The sequence below is a fragment of the Mustela erminea genome, chromosome 16, assembly GCF_009829155.1.
Source record: "Mustela erminea isolate mMusErm1 chromosome 16, mMusErm1.Pri, whole genome shotgun sequence".
Classification (NCBI taxonomy): domain Eukaryota; kingdom Metazoa; phylum Chordata; class Mammalia; order Carnivora; family Mustelidae; genus Mustela; species Mustela erminea.
This window is the reverse complement of record NC_045629.1, coordinates 31,605,855-31,624,000: the sequence shown is the minus strand read 5'-3', so window position 1 is coordinate 31,624,000 and position 18,146 is coordinate 31,605,855.

Sequence of the window (18,146 nt, the reverse complement as noted above, 5' to 3'; positions counted from 1 at the left end):
TGGCATAGTTAGTGATAATTTCATGGTCTCTCTTGCCACTCAAAATAAAAGAAATTAATGTAACTTAGAAACTTTTCCCAGTTCTCTAGGTTGAAGTGCACCAGACACTTGGAAAGTTAATTCTTACAGCTCGTGGCTGGATAAGATGATATAGGTAGAAGACGTCCAGTCCAGAGCCAGACACATAACACAAACATTTGTCTTTTCTGTTATGTAATTACTTACAACAACATCTGGCATATTGTAGATACTCAATATATATTTGTTAAATAAGTGTATAATGGGAATGTAAATTCGTGCAACCACTATGGAAAATAGTATGGGGGTTCCTCAAAACATTAAAAATAGAATTACCGGGGCGCCTGTGTGGCTCAGTGGGTTAAAGCCTCTGCCTTCAGCTCAGGTCATGATCCCAGGGCCCTGGGATCAAGCTCCGCATCGGGCTTTCTGCTCATCACAGAGCCTGCTTCCTCCTCTCTCCCTCTCTCTGCCTACTGGTAATCTCTGTCTGTCAAATAATTAAATAAATAAATCTTAAAAATAAATAGAATTACCCTAGGATCCAGCTATTCCATTTCTGGGTATTTATTCAAGGAAAATGAAAATGCTAATTCAAAAAGGTGTCTGCACCCCTATATCCATTGCAGCATTATTCACAGTAACCAAGATACAGAAGCAACCCAAGTGTCCATCAATAGATGAATGGGTAAAGACGTGTTAGAGGTAACACAGTGGAATACATATCAGCCTTAAAAAAGGATGCGATCTTACCATTTGCGCCAACATGGGTGGACTTAGAGAGTATTATGCTAAATGAGATAAGTGAGAGAGAGAAAAACAGATACCATATGATTTCACTTATATGTGGAATCTAAAAAAACCCAAAAAACAACAGAACAGAAACAGACTCAAACACAGAGAACAAACTGGTGGTTGCCAAAGGAGAGGAGAGGAGGGGTTGGCATGGATGAAATAGGAGATTAGGAAGTTCAAACTATAAAATAAGTCACTGGGATGAAAAGTACAGCATAGGGAATATAACTGTAACTTTTATGGTGACCAAGGGTGACTGTAGTTTTTATGGTGAGTGTTTCATATTATATATAATTGTTGAATCACAGTGTACACCTAAAACTGATAAAATACTGTACGTCAACTATACTTCAGTTAAATCATATTTTTAAGTAATTTTTAGAGAAAAAGTAAAAAAGTAAAAAGATTCGGTAAATGTTAGTAACAATATCTTAGACTTCCAATATAAAAGGAAAAATGCATTCCATGGATGATATGACAAAGCTGACAAAACTGGGATAAATTGCAGTTCAAGATACTGTGCAGTGGGAAACTGGCTAGAGATCCAGACAAAATAAGAGAGGCAGTGATACTTATGAAAGATAATAAACAAGAGTCTACTTTGGAAACCTGAGAACATAACGATAGGAGGTCATACACCATGCTGATAGATAGTATTCTCACACTAACACATGTAGCTTTTAGACTTTCCTTTTCCTCATAGTGACTCAGTTTCTTAAATGTTCATTTAACACACATTCAGTGAGTGCTAAGTGCTTCCTCTGAAGATAGGAACATGTGTGAAACCTGGGCCCTGTCATTTAAAGAACTCACAACAAGGGGGGATTGCAGACACACAACTCAATATCATAATGTAATAACATTACACAGCATAGCATAATATAATACAAGTGTCCACATGGAAGAAGGGTATAAGCAACGTTATCTAGTCAGTGTGAGGGTAGAGAAGGTTTCCCAGAGAAAGCAGGAATATTTTCAGTGGGCCTTGGGAGTGGGAGTTTGCCAGGCAGATAACTAAATGGCAAAAAAAGAAAAAAAGAAACATGAAAGAGGAAAGAAAAGGTTACTTTAACAATAAATCAGTAATAATAATAATAATAATAAGGAACTATCATGCTCCAGACATTGTAGCAGACATTTGAAATGCTTTGTATATTACATTATGTCCTATTTCATTGACCTGCGTGTGCACACATACATCTTTGGGAACACCAAGGTAAACGGGGAGAGGGCCTGGTTGAAAAGAGGAGAAGCGAGCTGGGAAGATGGCACCCAGGCCCAGTTCCCATCCCTTTGCCTGAAGCCTCACCACTCCTCTTCCTCTGGGATTCCCTCTACCTCCTTCCCTTTCCTTCTCCACAGCCTTGGGTTTTTACTCAGAACCAGAGAACCCTTCTCACTCATTGCTGCAGAGAGATTCAGGTCCAAAAAACAGAGACATCTCAGGCCAGGAAGAGCAGCATCGGGGAACAAAGTATAGAAGACAATGACAGTGATTCTCACTTTTTTCAGTCCCATGGAAAACAGTGTCAGGATGCCATCCTTCCTGGCCTGGTTCCACTATGGCAAGCACTGTGTCCACAGATGCACGTTCTCCGTAGAAATACAGTAAATGCACCCTGACAAGTTATCAGGGAGTCTGTGGACATCAGCTGCTTGTCTGCATCATGACAAGCTGAGACAGAAGTGGTGCAGAAACACCGAATAAACTTCTCCACCTTTGTAGAGTGGATCCCAGCAAGCCTGAGACTGGGGCCAAGGATTCTCCAGTCCTGTTTGGCCCCCGTTCCCTTACCATCACTCCCGTGGTCATTAATCACTAACCGCAATCTTGCAGAACTTCAGCTAACTAAATTCCATACTGATACTCTTGCCATCGCCTAAGAATAAGAAGACTCTCATTTGGCTTCTTGTATGTCCTCCCTCCATCTAGGATTCTACACAACTCTTGGTCGGGGCTCAATAAGAGAGAACTTAAAAAAAGAAACTTTCTCAATAGATCGATTTATGATGCAGATGCTATGTGAGCGGCCGTATGACAGAATGGGGACTGCAAGGTTCAGGAAGCCCTTCTGGCTTGAGCCCATCACAATCCCTTGGCAGGACTCTTTACAACACTGACCTTGGGGCCCCACCCTCCGGCGCCTTCCCACACCCTCCCTGCCCCCAGAGGGGACCCAGAGGCTTCTGGGTAGGGCCCCAAATTCACATACCTAACAAGCTTCAGGTGATGATGCATTCTTTGAAAATCACTAGTTTAGGGGCATGAAGTTCAGCTGGCCTTTGAACCAGGGTGAGGGAGAGGTTTGGCTTGTTTAGCTGAGCCTCTGATTCAGATAGTCAAGGCACCCAGAAATCCAGTTTAGAGATCACAATTCTGCCTGTGCTTTCTCTGCTGAGGGCAACATCTCAACCATTGTCCGTCCATGTCAGAATGTTTGGCAAAGGAACTACTGTAGAGGCTTTTGTTTTTATTTTTTTTAAAGATTTTATTTATGTACTAGAGCACAAGCAGGGGGAGCAGCAGGCAGACGCAGAGGGAGAGTGGGAGAAGCAGGCTCCCCTCGGGATCCCAGGACCTTGTGATCATGACCTGAGCTGAAGGCAGACGTTTAACTGACTGAGCCACTCAGGTGTCCCCACTGGAGGCTTTTAGAAGTCCCCCCTTTTTAGTGAGAAAATACAGTTTGTTGTGAATAAACAGAAAAACCGGTGGGGCAGGGGGCATTGTTTCCTGGAGATGATGATAATCCACATCTAAGTGTGGTCCGTGTTCAAGAGGCCATTGTGATGATGTGGGGTTGGGTTAAGGTTAAGGCTTTTTTTTGTGCCAGTCTGCCGGCCCTTGCCTCAGCTCCTGAATGGTCTGAAGAGGCAGAGACTGCCTCAGGCTCACACTGGCACAGTGCAGGACTCCATCCAGCTGGATGGCAGGTGTCCAAGGTTTTGTTGTGTAGCAACGTTACTCCCCTCCAGTCCCCAGGATCTTACTTGGACCCAGAGTGCTGAGGCTGGGCCACAGGAGGGGTAGAAAACCACCATCTAATACTGAGCTCAAAAACAACAAAAACAAAAACCAGAAACAAACTCGGAATTCCAGAATGTGAGAGACACCTCAAGAAATTTCCAGGGAAACCACCAGCTTTAGAAAGGGGCTTAAGGAGGGATGCTGGAGACACACAGGCCTGGGTTTCAGTTCAGCCTTGCATTTTATTTGCTGATTTGGAAAATTTCTTAAATATTTCATCTTAGTTTTCCTTACTGGTGATTGTTGGGCATTGAGGTGGTTTTTATTTTTTTGTTTTTTTCACAATTGTGATAATACTGTGACCAATATCTATACATACATCCTTGAGTTAATCTGTTCTTATTTAGAAAAGATTCCTACGAGCTGCGTCCCTTGGTCAAAGGTAGGAATTCGAGGCATATGATCAAATTGCCTTCCTGACAGTTTCCAGCATTTTGCATACATTGACAGCAAATGAGAGTGCTCCTTTCCCAGCATCCCGGTTATCGGGATAGTTAATTTGAAACTCTTGATTTCTGTAGATTTTACTTAACCTTATGTGTCCCAGAGTTGTGTTCAGTGGCAGTGCTGTAATTACTAATGAAATGTGATATTTTTACATATTCATTGGCCACTTGTTTCTTCTTTTGTGAATTGCTAGTTTGTGACCCATGCCTATTTTTCAGTTTCTGTATTTGTATTTTCCGTACTGTTTTCTAAAAATTGATTAAACCCACAGAATAGTAATTTTTTAGAAGATTTTATTTTTAAGTAATGTCTACACCCAACGTGGGGCTCAGGCTCATAGCCCTGAGATCAAGAGTTGCACGCTTTACCCACTGAGCCAGCCAGGTGCTCCAGTAAATTTCTATCTGCCATAAATTTGCAAATATTTTGTCTTTTCTTTTTTTTTTAATCACAATGGCTTTTCATATTTAGAATTTTAAGGTTTATTTGCACTGAATAATTTCTGATGCTCCTTGGAATTATTGTGGTGTGCAATCCTAATTATTTTGGGGAAAGTGCCTTTATATGTATACAGAATTACTTTGGACCCAAGCCATGGAGTGTTAGATATGCAGATCCTAGAAAGATATACAAAGAAGAGTAAAGCCAGAAATGAAGGTAGTGACTCTTATACATTTAGTCATAGAACTAAATATTTAATGTTTAGTTCAGAGACAGGTATATGAATCAATACAATTCTTTTTTAATAATTTCAAGTTTTGTATATACTTTTACATAGTTGTATCTGGTATTTTGGTCTTTAAATACTTAAACAAAACATTCATTAATAGAGATGATGAAATGTATTTTTCCTGGGAAGTAGCAAATGCATAATACATCACCAAAATATTCCAGGCTTGTGGTTTATTCAGACTATCACAACAAGGTAAATACGAAGGAAGACTAAATATTGTTCTTTTTTATTTGTATAGGTCTTAAGACTCATTCTCTCGTGATTCCATAATACAGGAGGAATCATGGGGAACATTTACCTTACTGTCAGGTTCAAGAACCAGACGTTTTACCAGGAAAAGTATAACTTAAGGATATGAAAGAATATCTGCTTTCCTTTCCATCACACAGAGAGCTGATAAGAGGAGGGATTGACATAATGAGGAATAAATTCCTGGTTCTCTGGACTGTCAAATTTGTAAATAGCCAAATACAAAAAAAGAAAAAAGTCTAGGGAAATATTTAAATACACAGACCTTGATGTGATGAGCGCTGAGTGTTATACGCAACTGGTGAATTATTAAAAACTACATCTGAAACTAATGATGTAGTATATGTTGACTAATTGAATTTAGATAAAAATATACACAAGCCCTATCACCATACTTAAAAAAAAAAAAATCTAGCTTTGCTCCAAGTTAGAGGCAGATAGAAACCCAAGGAGCAAGCGGAGCAGAGTTCTGATTATACTCACAAGGACAGTATTTCAGTACAGGGATTAATATACTAATACCAATTTTAGTTAGTATTAGTTAGTATTAACATACTAACACCAGTTCAACCACCTAGATTTCTGTCCCCCTCCTTCCCTCATAACACATAGAAAAGGGACCAAGTAAGGACACTAACTGGCTCCTTCCTGAGTTGGAGGGATAAAAAGGAATGTTCTGGGGAACCAAACACCAGAGTTACAATGCATTGCAGAAACACAAACTGTGGTGAAATTTTTTTTTTCCAGGCAATTTTTTTTTTTAATTGAAGTGTAATGCATACAGAAAAGTACACACATTTTAAGTATAGAGTTTGCTGAATGTTTACAAAGTGAAAACACCCCTGTAACTATTACCAAGATCAAGAAATGAAACATAACATTTGGATTTTTGAAAAGTACGCTTTAGCTCTTGACTGGCTTCCTTTGGGACCCTTTTGGGGCAGTTTTCTGTATATGTTACCTCAATAAATAAATTTCCTCAAAATGGTAAAATTATAATCACTGGTGCTAGTAATCAGAGTTAATGCTGTCTTCTAAATAATAAATACAGAAATCTTTTGGTTTTCAAGAATTTTTTCTCATTCTAATAAGTGTTCCTTTAAAAAAAATAGAAGAAAGAAAAATGGATGTGAAACAATTTTCAGAACCTAAATGTCCTCCCACCGTTTGTCTGTCAGTCATCTGCACTCTGTCCCCATGTTCTGGGTTTTCTTCATCAACTTATCCTCTACAGTGCTATAGAATAAGCAATGTCTTGATAATTATTTTTTGTATTTTGCTGTATTTTTATCTTTATGTTTTACTTAGAAATAAAGTTACTATAATTGTAACAAATAACATCCATTCCAGTATGTTTTAGCAAAAGGGACTAGGTCTATGTTTTTCTCCCAGGAAACTATTTTATTTTATTTTTTCACCTCTCTCATATCTTATTGGTTAAACACAAGTCACAGATTCTACCCTCACTTAGGGGGAGACCCAAGTAAACATTTTCTAATGTAAAAATAATATATGTTCAATGTTAAAATTTTGGAAATAACCAAAGAAATTATAAAGAAAATGAAAGTGTCCATAATCCCATCACTCAGGAATGACCACTGCAAATGCTAAGATCTTTCCAGGTTTTTATTTTTCTGTGAACATACACTTTCTTTTGCACAAAATTCAGAACCTCTGCTAGTTTTGTATACTGCTTTTATCTCACGTTTACAATTTTATGGGTTTGTGTTTCTCATCAGAAAAACACACAACAAGAAATGTAAGTGAAATTAAACTCACATGCCACACAGTAGTATTTGCCTTGAGCAGAAGAGGAATTCTGTAGAACCAGAGCATCTTTGTGGGGCCGGGAAGAAACAAAACAAAAAGTTAATAATGGCCAACTCCACCTGCAAACTCATAGATCTCATTTGCGAGCCAATAAATCTCAGTAACAAGAACAGATAAAGAACTTAGTGGAGCTTTAGGAAGATTGACATTTTAGCCAGTTTCCCCACAGGTTGTCATAAGTACACACGAGCTATCCAACAAGCAGTTTCTGAATTACATTTTACCTCTCGGGAAATTAATAAGAGACCATCTAAGAAATCATTTAAGATGTGAGATAACTATTTAGAGAGCAATCTGAGATTAATCTCTAGGAACTGTCTTTTTTACAGTTCATGGTTTTCTCTGAATTCATAAGCATGAAGCACAGTTTCAAAGGTGACAGTCTGTTAAAAAGCAAAGTCAGACTTGAACATGATAAATTCAGATAGCAAGACTTGTAATGGAGAAGAGGATGTGATAGTAAAATTGTTACCTAGCTTGTTGGGACCGAAACCAAGGCGCAAGCGTACTAGACTCAGATCCTCTGACGTGGATTTCTTCTAAATAAATCATCAGGCAATCTTACTAACAGTTTGGGGATTTGCTTACGTTAAGAGAAATACTGAAAGGAAAATCATGGCTACTTTAATAATTTTGAATTGAGGAAGGCCTTTCTATACAAGACACCAAAGTCAGAAACCATAGAGAATAAAAATGTCAAAAAACTGGTCGGTACCTTTACATAAAAAAACCTGTACAGCAAAACAATGTTTTTTTTTTTTTTTTTTTTTAAAGATTGTATTTATTTATTTGAGAGAGAAAGCAAGAGAGAGATTGAGAGAACAAGAAGGGGGTGGGGCAGAGGGAGAAGCAGACTCCCTGCAGAGCAGGGAGCCCAACACAGGGCTCAGTCCCAGGAACCCAGATCACAACCTGAGCCAAAGGCAGCTGCTTAACCAGCTAGGCCACCCACGCGCCCCAAAACAATGTTTAAAAGGTTGTTTTTTTTTTTTTTTTAACTGTATATATTGTATCACAGAAAAACATACCTCTATCCATTGTGGGTTTTTTTTTTTTTTTTTAATGCAATTAATTTGTTGAGCTTAATTCATTCTGTGCCTCTGACCATGCTGGCCAATTTGTAATTTGTTTTGGGTGGGATATAGATCTTGTAGAAACAGGCCTTTGTAATTACATCAAAATAACTTCTAACAAGGTTTTTATTGACTACCAAAAATTATACTTAATTGGGGTGGCAGACAAATTATAAGGAGGCAGGCTAGCACTGCTCCAGAGCACTCGCAGCCTTTGAAAGACTCCCAGATCTAGCTTTAAATTTTGACCCTACACTTACTAGCTGGCTGTTTATTTACCTTCATGACCCATAGTTTTTTAATGTGTGAAATGGACTTCAATACCCACAGTCAAGGTTTCTCTGATGATTACACGAGATAATGTATATTAGAATTTTGGGAGAGGACTTGGTCAACAAACCATTTCTGAATACATGTTCACTATTAATGTTCAGTATTCCTTGTGGCAATCATTTAAGAAAAAAAAATGAGCAATACTTAACTAGTACAGACTATGAAAAGGAAGCATGTATAATGAAGTTTGGGAATGTGGCTTCCACAGGACCGCACTAAGGTAAGGTCTTTGATTTTGGTGTTGAGTCTCAGTAGAAGTATATAGTTTTGTCTCAGTAGAAGTATAAAAGCAATGGGAAAATTTTACAAGTAAAGAAAGAAATGGAATTTATCAAATACACCACTGTAGTCAGTGAACATGTTCAGTTTCTGGAAAAGTGGATCATTGTGATTCTAGACTAGGGAGGAAGGTGTTCAGCCTGCCTCTAACTTTTGTGGGTTTAGAATTTAGATTGGAAATATATGACATTCCTTAGGGAGTCTCTGTGCCATCCAAAGGATATTTTCCAAGAAGGTTAGCCTCTAACTGCAGGAAACTTAGGTGTGACACGGATACACTTCATGGCAGAAAATGAAAGCTTTGAAGGCAAGCATTCATCTAGAGAAATCGGCAAGCTCCAGCCCAAATCCGGCCTGCCTCTTGTTTTTGTATGACCAGCAAGCTAAGGAGAGGGAGAGTTTTACATTTTTATTTTTTTTTACATTTTTAATTTTTATATAAAAACATTTTTTTAAAAGATTTATTTGTCAGAGTGATACTGCGCACAAGCAGGGAGAGGGGCAGAGGGAGAGGGAGAAGCAGGTTCCCCACTAAGCAGGGAGCCTGATGCCAGGCTTGATCCGAGGATCCTGGGATCATGACCTAGCTGATGGCAGATGCCTAACTGACTGAGCTACCCAGGCATCCCTGGTTTTACATTTTTAAATGGTTGAAAAATTTTTTCATGGCATGTGAAAATTATATGAAATTGAACTTTGGTGTGCATAAGTACAATTTTAGTGGATGGAACACAGCCACACTCATTTGCTTAAGTATTGTCTATGGCTTTATTCCCAATGCAGTGGCAGAGTTGACTAGTATGATAGAGACCATATGGCCCCCAAAGCAAAAATATTTATCATCTGACCCCTTACAGAAAAAGTTTGCCGACCACTGGGCTCAAGATAAGCTTAGCTGAAAAATAATATTGATGGCTGTCTTAATAATTTTGAAGTGGAGAAGGTCTTTCTAAACACACAGTCAAATCTAATGTAGTTGTTAAAATGATGAAGTGGGCCCACACTGTTTATTAATATAAAAAGATGTTACTGTGTGGTTACATGAAAAAAGGTGCAGCTTATAGATCAGAGCAGATAATATGATCACAATCTTTAAAATATAAAAACAGATCAGCCAGTGGATTGATCAACCAACTGATTGATTGCAAAAGGGTGATAATTACCCTATTTTGCTACCGGTAGGCATGGACATGAAACCACTAGAAAGCTGCCAGTTGTAAATAGCTGATATGCTTATTCATCACTGCATATCCCTGAAACCAGCCCTGCAAATAGACATATGTGCATAAGTGTTATTTGGAAGAATAGACGAGAAATGCTAGCAATGGCTGTTTCTGGGTAGTGAGATTATGGGTAATTTTTCATGTCTCTTTTTTATTTATTTATACTTTTCTGTATTTTCTTTCTTTTTTTTTTTTAACAGCATCATTACCCTTATAATCAGGAAAAAGAAAAAATCTGTGTCTGTTTGGAAAATGATAAAGCAAACAACTAATCACTCAAAGAGCATAATTTCCATAAACTGTGAAATGGAAATGATGTTTGTTTCCTAAAATAATAAGAAATGCTTTGATTTATATATGATTTATCATATAATTTTCTGATTAAAATAAATGTTTATTGAAGAAAATTTGGAAAACACAGTAAGAGATAAAATAAATTATCCTAAAAATTAACATTTTTATGTATTTATTTATAGCTTGTCTTTATCTTAATATTTATTTAGATAACACACTAGATTATCAAATATTTGAAAGTATTATTAATGGGTACCTAATATATAATGAGAAGCTATCATAATTTATTTATTCCTACGTGATTGGAAATGTTATTTTTTTTTTTTAACATTTTAAGTAATTCCTACATCCAACATGGGGCTTGAACTCACAACCACAAGATCAAGAGTTGCATGTTCTGCCAACTGAGCCAGCCAGATACCCCTATTTTTTTTTTTTTTCCTGTAACATGTTGAAAAACATCCTTGTATAAAAATCATCTCTGCCGGGGGACAGTTTTCTAGAAGTGCATTTGGGGGAGCATAAACATTTTTTAATGACTCTTGAAAATACTACCAAATTGTTCCCAGAAAACCTCTTCTAGGAGTCCTGATAATCTTAACCTCATACTTGCCAATTTAGAGTATTATAATTCTAAAAAATAACATCATCCATTTTCAAGAATGCTTAATTTATATTTGACTAGTTACACTGAATTATCTTTGTATGCTTATTTGCTATGTAAATGGCATTTTGATGGCAAGTGCTATTATCAGAGCACTATCCTGATGACAGTTATATGATAAATAATGGGTGAGAAATTTATGGAAAGGTTTAAAACAATTTTTTTTAAGTAGGGTTAAGGAAGAACTTTATCTGTAGCTCTTATTTCTGTAAATTTTTCCCCCCAAAAGTGATGGCCTTGCGTTAGTCCACCACATGGTCATATTCAGATATTACAGTATTTTAATTTCAGTTGTTAAGTGAGAAAGAACTTTTGATATTGATACTAGGACTAGATCATAATTATTCTACTAAGTCATTAGGGAATAAAAAGAACTATATTCAACTTCCAGCATGATATTTGCCATTGATATATATGTTTGTAAGTTCACATCCAAAAGGACTTTTTTCTGTGGAGTATTTTTCATGCAGTTAGTATGTGGTAGCATCAGGTAACTGTAGAGGTGTGGTTGCTTATTTCACACATACACACACACACACACACACACACACACACACACACACACACACACACACCAAAACTAGGCTTAGATTCTTTAATAAAGTGACAGAATTATCAAGGAGAGCAAGCTTTTGAAACACACATAACCCTTTCTCACCAAACCTTAAGTGCTACCAAATACCATTTAATATAATCCTGGTATCATCTCCAGTCTTAATTTATACTGTTTCTATCTCCATTTCTAAAATCTTCTCTCAGAATCAAATAGTTCTTTGGTTGGCTTTTCTCTCTCTACTTCACGTGTGCTACCAATGCTAATTAATGCTCCTTCATGTAACTGAATCGCTGGCTTTGGCTGACTTTTCCTGAAAGCCCTGATCAGCTACGAATAGGACAAGTTACAGTTGGCCGCTTTAATTTCTTATTTGACAAAAGCAAAGCCCAGGAGAAAAGAGGCACGTGGAGCTCACTGTACACTGCAACCATAGAACTTTCCAGCACCCTCACCAGCAGTAGGTGCTCCTTTCAACTCTTCAAAGAAACTCCTAGTGGGTAGACTTGGTGTCATGGGAGCCGGTCATTATGATTCACTCCCCTGACCACTGTTCAGCAAGTTCTACTTTTACAAGTAACTGGAAAGAGAAAGCATCAGAAGTAGCTTTTAGGAAGAAACTTTTTATTCATATAGAGAACATTTAAGACATATACTCAAACATTTTTATGAACAAGAATTTAATGGGTTTCATGATAGTGGTCATATGAAGATCATTCCAATATACTAATGTGTTTGCTGAATGAATGTTAAATAATTTCACAGAAGAAATTTCTATCCATTTAAGAAACTCTGGATTTCAATACCTGTTCACAGCAACAAAAAAGTGACTTAAGATGTCTTCATGTATTAAAGTTATAAATTACTTGCTACTAACTCTCCATATATACTGTATTGAAAAAAATTGGTTGAGATTGACAGGTAAGAACAGAGATTAGTTTCTAAATATAGTCTTGGGCCTCTTGTGACCCTGTCTTGAGCACAGGAGCTGCTGTGAGTCATTTAAAAAGTCTTGCACCTAATAGGAAAAATTTTAATTGAGCCCAGCTTTCCCTGGTAAGAATGGGCACAGCACAGGAACTATTGGTTACTTCCTGGCAAGAGCATCCAGCTGGGGGTTGGGGTGTGTGTGTGTGTGTTGTTTTTTTAAATGTTTGGGCATTCACCCAGTCCTATAGCTGTGACATTCCTGGGCTGGGCCTGCTGGTAGTGGAAATAGGGAAGGTTGTTCAAACCACTAAATTCTCTACAGTATGGAAACTGGCAGACTCATCCCAGGCATAAGTTCCCCACTCTCTGCCTCTACCTCCACCCCACACTTAAAACATTAGTTCTCAGAATATTAATTACTTTAGGTCCTTACTCCAGTAGGCACTCGAAGAGAAGCTTAAAAATCCTGTCATGATTGAGGATTGTATAGTGTTTATCATGATCAACTTATACATTTATACAAATTATAAATATATAAATAGAGAAATAAAAATCCTCTATTAGAAGTTGGTAAAAGTGAGGATGATATAACTAGGGATTTGTTCATAGAATAGGTTCATCATGAAAAATGACATCTGGATCAAAGATAATTTGGTGTTTTTCTACTACCAATGTTCGAGCTGCCATTGGCAACTCGAACTTTTGGACTTGGAGGAGACTTTCTAATCACAAGTGTGAGGTCACAGGTATCTCACATTACAGTGGGGAGGTGGGGAGAAGTAAATAGGTCTTATTTTGAATGCCAACACCAATGGATCAAAAGTGACTGCCCATCGCTCCTTGTGGGGGATTCTAAGGCTCTGTTGGTGATCCTTGAGAAATAGAGATTTCAGCCATTCGCCCTGTCAGCCTCCAGTGTGGGAGAACGGGACATGGCGCAATGACCTTACGTTCACCATTCCTGACTTAAACTAAGACATTAATCAGCACACCCGGCAGCCGTGACCCCTTGGCTAAGTTAATATCCTTAAGCCTCAGTTTCCTCCTCTGTAAATAGGGATAATAAAATGCTTAAGCTTAGGGACTGTTTTAAAGATTAATGGATTAATGTTAGAAAATAATTAAAGCAGGGTCTGGTGTATGATAAGCACTCTATAAATAAAAGCTACTATTACTATTATCATCCATGAATATTTTAAAATTAAGTTGGCAGTTACAAATTTTTTTTAAAAAACACTAGGCTGTGAAAGCATAAGGAATCAGATAAAAGTGAAGCTGTGCAGAGGTTTGGCTGAAGGCCCAGGGCCCCGCCTGTTCTACTCCAGCTAACCCCACACCGAGAGAGGCATCTTCAAAGAACCCCTACAATCCTTGAGCACAGTTTGAAAATCCCTGAAGAAGGTTATTTAGAAGTGAAAACAATGCTCGTCTTTTGAGGTTTGCTCTGCATTTGTTAGCCAGTTGGGCTTAACTAAGAAAGGTCACAGTCAGGGCAAAAGGGTCAAATTTAAGGTAGAGAGAAACATACTAGGCAGTAAATTTACATCGTTACCATTAGAATAAAAAAATCTTTAATTGACACTATTTTTGGCAAATAAGATTAAAATGGACTTCAGGTTAGTTTGAGAATGAAGTGGATCCTTAGTTCTGTGTTGTGTCTAACATACAGCTGGATACAGTTGAGAGAAGTTGGCCAAAGATCAGATGAAGGTAAAAAAGGAGCTCAAGCAGGAAACTCAGAAATGAGGGTAGAGAATGTGGAACTGCCTATTTAAGCACAAATGCAGACAGGGAACATAAAGTGTTCCCACAACACATTCAGTTTGCAAGAAGTTCACATTATAAATAATTTTACTGTATTATTTATTTAAAAAAATGAATATTGTTACTAGCAATTATCCTATGAAGTATATTTTCTCTTTTAAGGATGGATTTTTAAAATAGAAATGCCTTGATTTGAAGAGTTCCTGCTAATTAGTCACCATAGAATGCAACAGCAAATATGGTAATTTGGATCACTGTAAAGAAAAAACAAAGGGTCTCTAACAGAGCTAAAGAAATGTATCTGATCTGACTGATAATAACAATTTCATATACCAAATGGACACATGAAAGGAAAACATTTTTTAATTACTCACCAAGTTTATCTGCTCAAGCATGTAAAATTCCCATGAAGCTCAATCATTTATTCTAAAAACTTTCTAAATCACATCTACAAATCATGAAAACTTTTGAGGAATCCTCTTTCTAATACAGTGTACTTTGTGAGCCTTATATAAGTCCCTTTTCCAATGTCTATGAGTAAGAGAGCCACAGAAATGAGTTAGAGCTTTACCTCTTAGAAGCCTTGGAAAGGTTTCAACTCTGAAACTAAAATATTAAAGGGCTTAAATATATACCATATTCTCATTTTTCACTCACAAGGAAAATACTTTAAACATACTTCAATTATTACAATAGAATGCAATTATATAGTACATTAATCTTTTGTTTCAATTGCCTAAGACTTTGCTTTACTGTCATGCTTAAGTTTGGCTTTCTGTTTGCACCTATGGCTAAAAAAGAACACTGACTGTTTCTTAGATATGCAAAATGCAATTGTCTTACTGATCATCTCCAACAATGAATTATGTTAATAAAGGTGAGAATATAAGAAAAAAGATCCTATTAAAAAGCAGATCATTAATGGCAGTATGATATATTGGGGAAATTCTCAAATCAGATTTTCAAGTCACTTCCTTTTGCAGAACACAGACTCTTAAGAGTGCAAAACAAGCTAACTCACATTTATTTTCTGCTTGCGGAAAATATGACGTTGGCATCATTTATGCTTAGTTTCCCCAAAATGGCCATTTGGAGGTCTAGGTTAGAGTCCCAGTAATACTGTAAAGAAAGTGCTTACATTAAACCTTCAAGTTATAAAAAATTGGCATGTCAGTGATAAATGCTTCAAGAGTGAAAAATCCCTCTTTTTCTCTCATATCCATAAATGTCTGAAAATGGCAATGACATGCATCACCTACACTTAGGCAAAATGTCCTCAGATTCTCAGAGCTAGATTTCTGCTGAGACAAAGATGAAGGATATGATGTAACTTTCAAACAGCACGTGATAAACTTCACAAAATGTGTTTTTGGTAACTATTTTTATGGAGTTTCCTGATTCGTATTTTTAAAGTTCACACATTGAGAAAAAATATTACGCTAAGGAGCACTGAGTAATTTTTAAGACTTAATGGCTACCCTAATAAGGATAATATTCCATTCTTCCATTTTAGTGACATAAATGCACTAGGACTGCTCTCATAAATTTTTTCAAAATAAGTATAAAAATAAAAACAGCCATAATTATAAATCTGTCCTGCTATTTAGGGAGAGGAATAGTTTGGGCCTGAAGGACCTAAAGTTCTGTAAGAATTTAATAAAAATGAAAAATTTCTCACTTCTTTCTATGATCTAAAATGCAATTAAAGGAAAAAGTAATCTTCCTTGTAATACATTTTCTAAAGGGAGTTGAATCATTAAATTTATATGTGTTAAAATTATACTGCATTTAAAATCAGTTAATTATGAAATTCTTAAAAGCTTAGGATTAAGCAACATTTAAATTTTTGTATCATGCTGCAAACTTAATCTTATCTTGGAGAAGCAAGTTTAATCTTATATTAAATGTTCTATACCAGTGCCAGCAAATTAATATGCTACTTTATAAGAAATATTTTTGAATGCTTTTCTTGAAAATATTTTTGTTTTTTTATATTAAATTCTTAGCCTTAAGAGTGAAACAATTAAATTGAAAAAGGGTGAATAGTCAGAGTTTCTGGTACTAATTTACAGGATTGAAAATCTGGGTGGCTCAGTCGGTTAAGCCGCTGCCTCCGGCTCAGGTCATGATCTCAGGGTCCTGGGATTGAGTCCCACATTGGGCTCCTTGCTCGGCAGGGAACCTGCTTCTCTCTCTGCCTCTGCCTGCTTGTGTGCTCTCTGACAAATAATAAAATTTTTAAAAAAATGTACAATACTGTTTTCTAGGAATGGAAAATTTAAAAAAAAAAATTTAGTTATTTTTATTTGAGAGAGAGAGAGGAGGGGTGGGGAGGGAGGGACAGCAGACTCCACAAAGAGCCCTATGTGGGGTTCGATCCAACGACCCTGAGGTCAGGACCTAGCTGAAATCAGGAGTTGGGAGGCTCAACCAAGTGAGCCCCCAGGCACCCCTAGAAATGGAAAAATTTTGTCCCTAAGTACTCCTCCACTATAGTGTATACTCACCCCCCACCTTCCAATTTCTACTGTTATGGAGACTATTACATGGAAGGATGAGAATCTGTGTAGCATTAAGAGATGGAGTAAGTGGACTTCAGCTCTACTCAGTTTAGAGAACAGAGAAGCATCTCAGGCTAGTATGACCTGCAATGTGAGGTAATGAGCTAGAGAAGAACGTTTATGGAATGAAATCAAGCAGAGGCTGGGTAAACATCAAGAGCAGATGTTTCTAAGGTTACTTCAGTTCACAGATGCTATTATCTGTATAATTAACAGAGGTACATACTTGTTGATACAATAGCTAGATACCACCTCACCAAATCAAGGGTTAACCTGGTTGGATGCATTAAATATCTCCAGAGAAACCAGGATTACAGTTTTTCTAAAGGTGCCTTTGCAATGGAGTATCAACTCATGATAAGACCCCACACAGTAGAATATAAACCTAAAGACTCGAGGTCATCCAAGAGAAATTAAAGAACTGTGAGCCAAATGAGGATTGTGATTGAAAATCCTTTGTGTTTCAAACAACGATGCATGCTGTCATTTAAACAAATATTTGTAAACTCTGAACAGAGGTCAGTTATGAGAGTCACCAAGGCTTGTCATTGTGATTGTTTGGGCTGAATAAGAACATCAAGGGAAAGAACACTAGAGGAGTGCCCGGCATAGAATTAAGAGAATACCAGTACTTACAGGGTCAAGTAAGAGGGTGTTATGAAGGGGACCAGTCATTAACAGAACCAAATGCTACAGAGATGCGGATTTGGCAACCAGTCATCAGTGGCCTTTATCAGGATAGTTTTGCTCAATTATTGAAGTTGCAATTGAGGTTACAGTGGATTGAGTGAACGTTCTGCCCAGAAAAGAACCCTGCTGCATTCTTAAATGACTATGTTCTTTTCAGAGTTGTATCATATGTCCCTTCTGAATATATCTGATGCTCCTGATGGGACAGTATCCTATTAGAAGAGCGACAAAAACTTTTCTAAATTTCGTAAATCAGACCTCTGATTAATTTGGGCCTTAAAAAGAAAAAATTCTTGAGATTATATTTTAAGTCGTTGAAACTTTTTTGTTGTTTTTAAGATTTTATTAGGGAGAGAGGGAGGGAGACTGTGCACAAGTGGAGGGCAGTGGCAAGCAGAGGCTCCCCCCGCTGAGCTAGAGACTGATGCAGGACTCGATCCCAGGACTCTGGAATCATGACCTGAGCCAAAGGTGGACGCTTAAGTGACTGAGCCACCCAGGCGCCCCTGAAACCGTGTATTAAATAGAAATTTTTACTATGAAGAGTTGTGTTCAATACTTGTTGACATGTATTTAGTGAAGGCCTGCTATTGCAGGAAACTCAGCAACACACGACCACACGATTATCCTCAGTAGGGCTTAAGATGGGGAGTTAGTGTGTCTGAAACAATGACAGATTTCT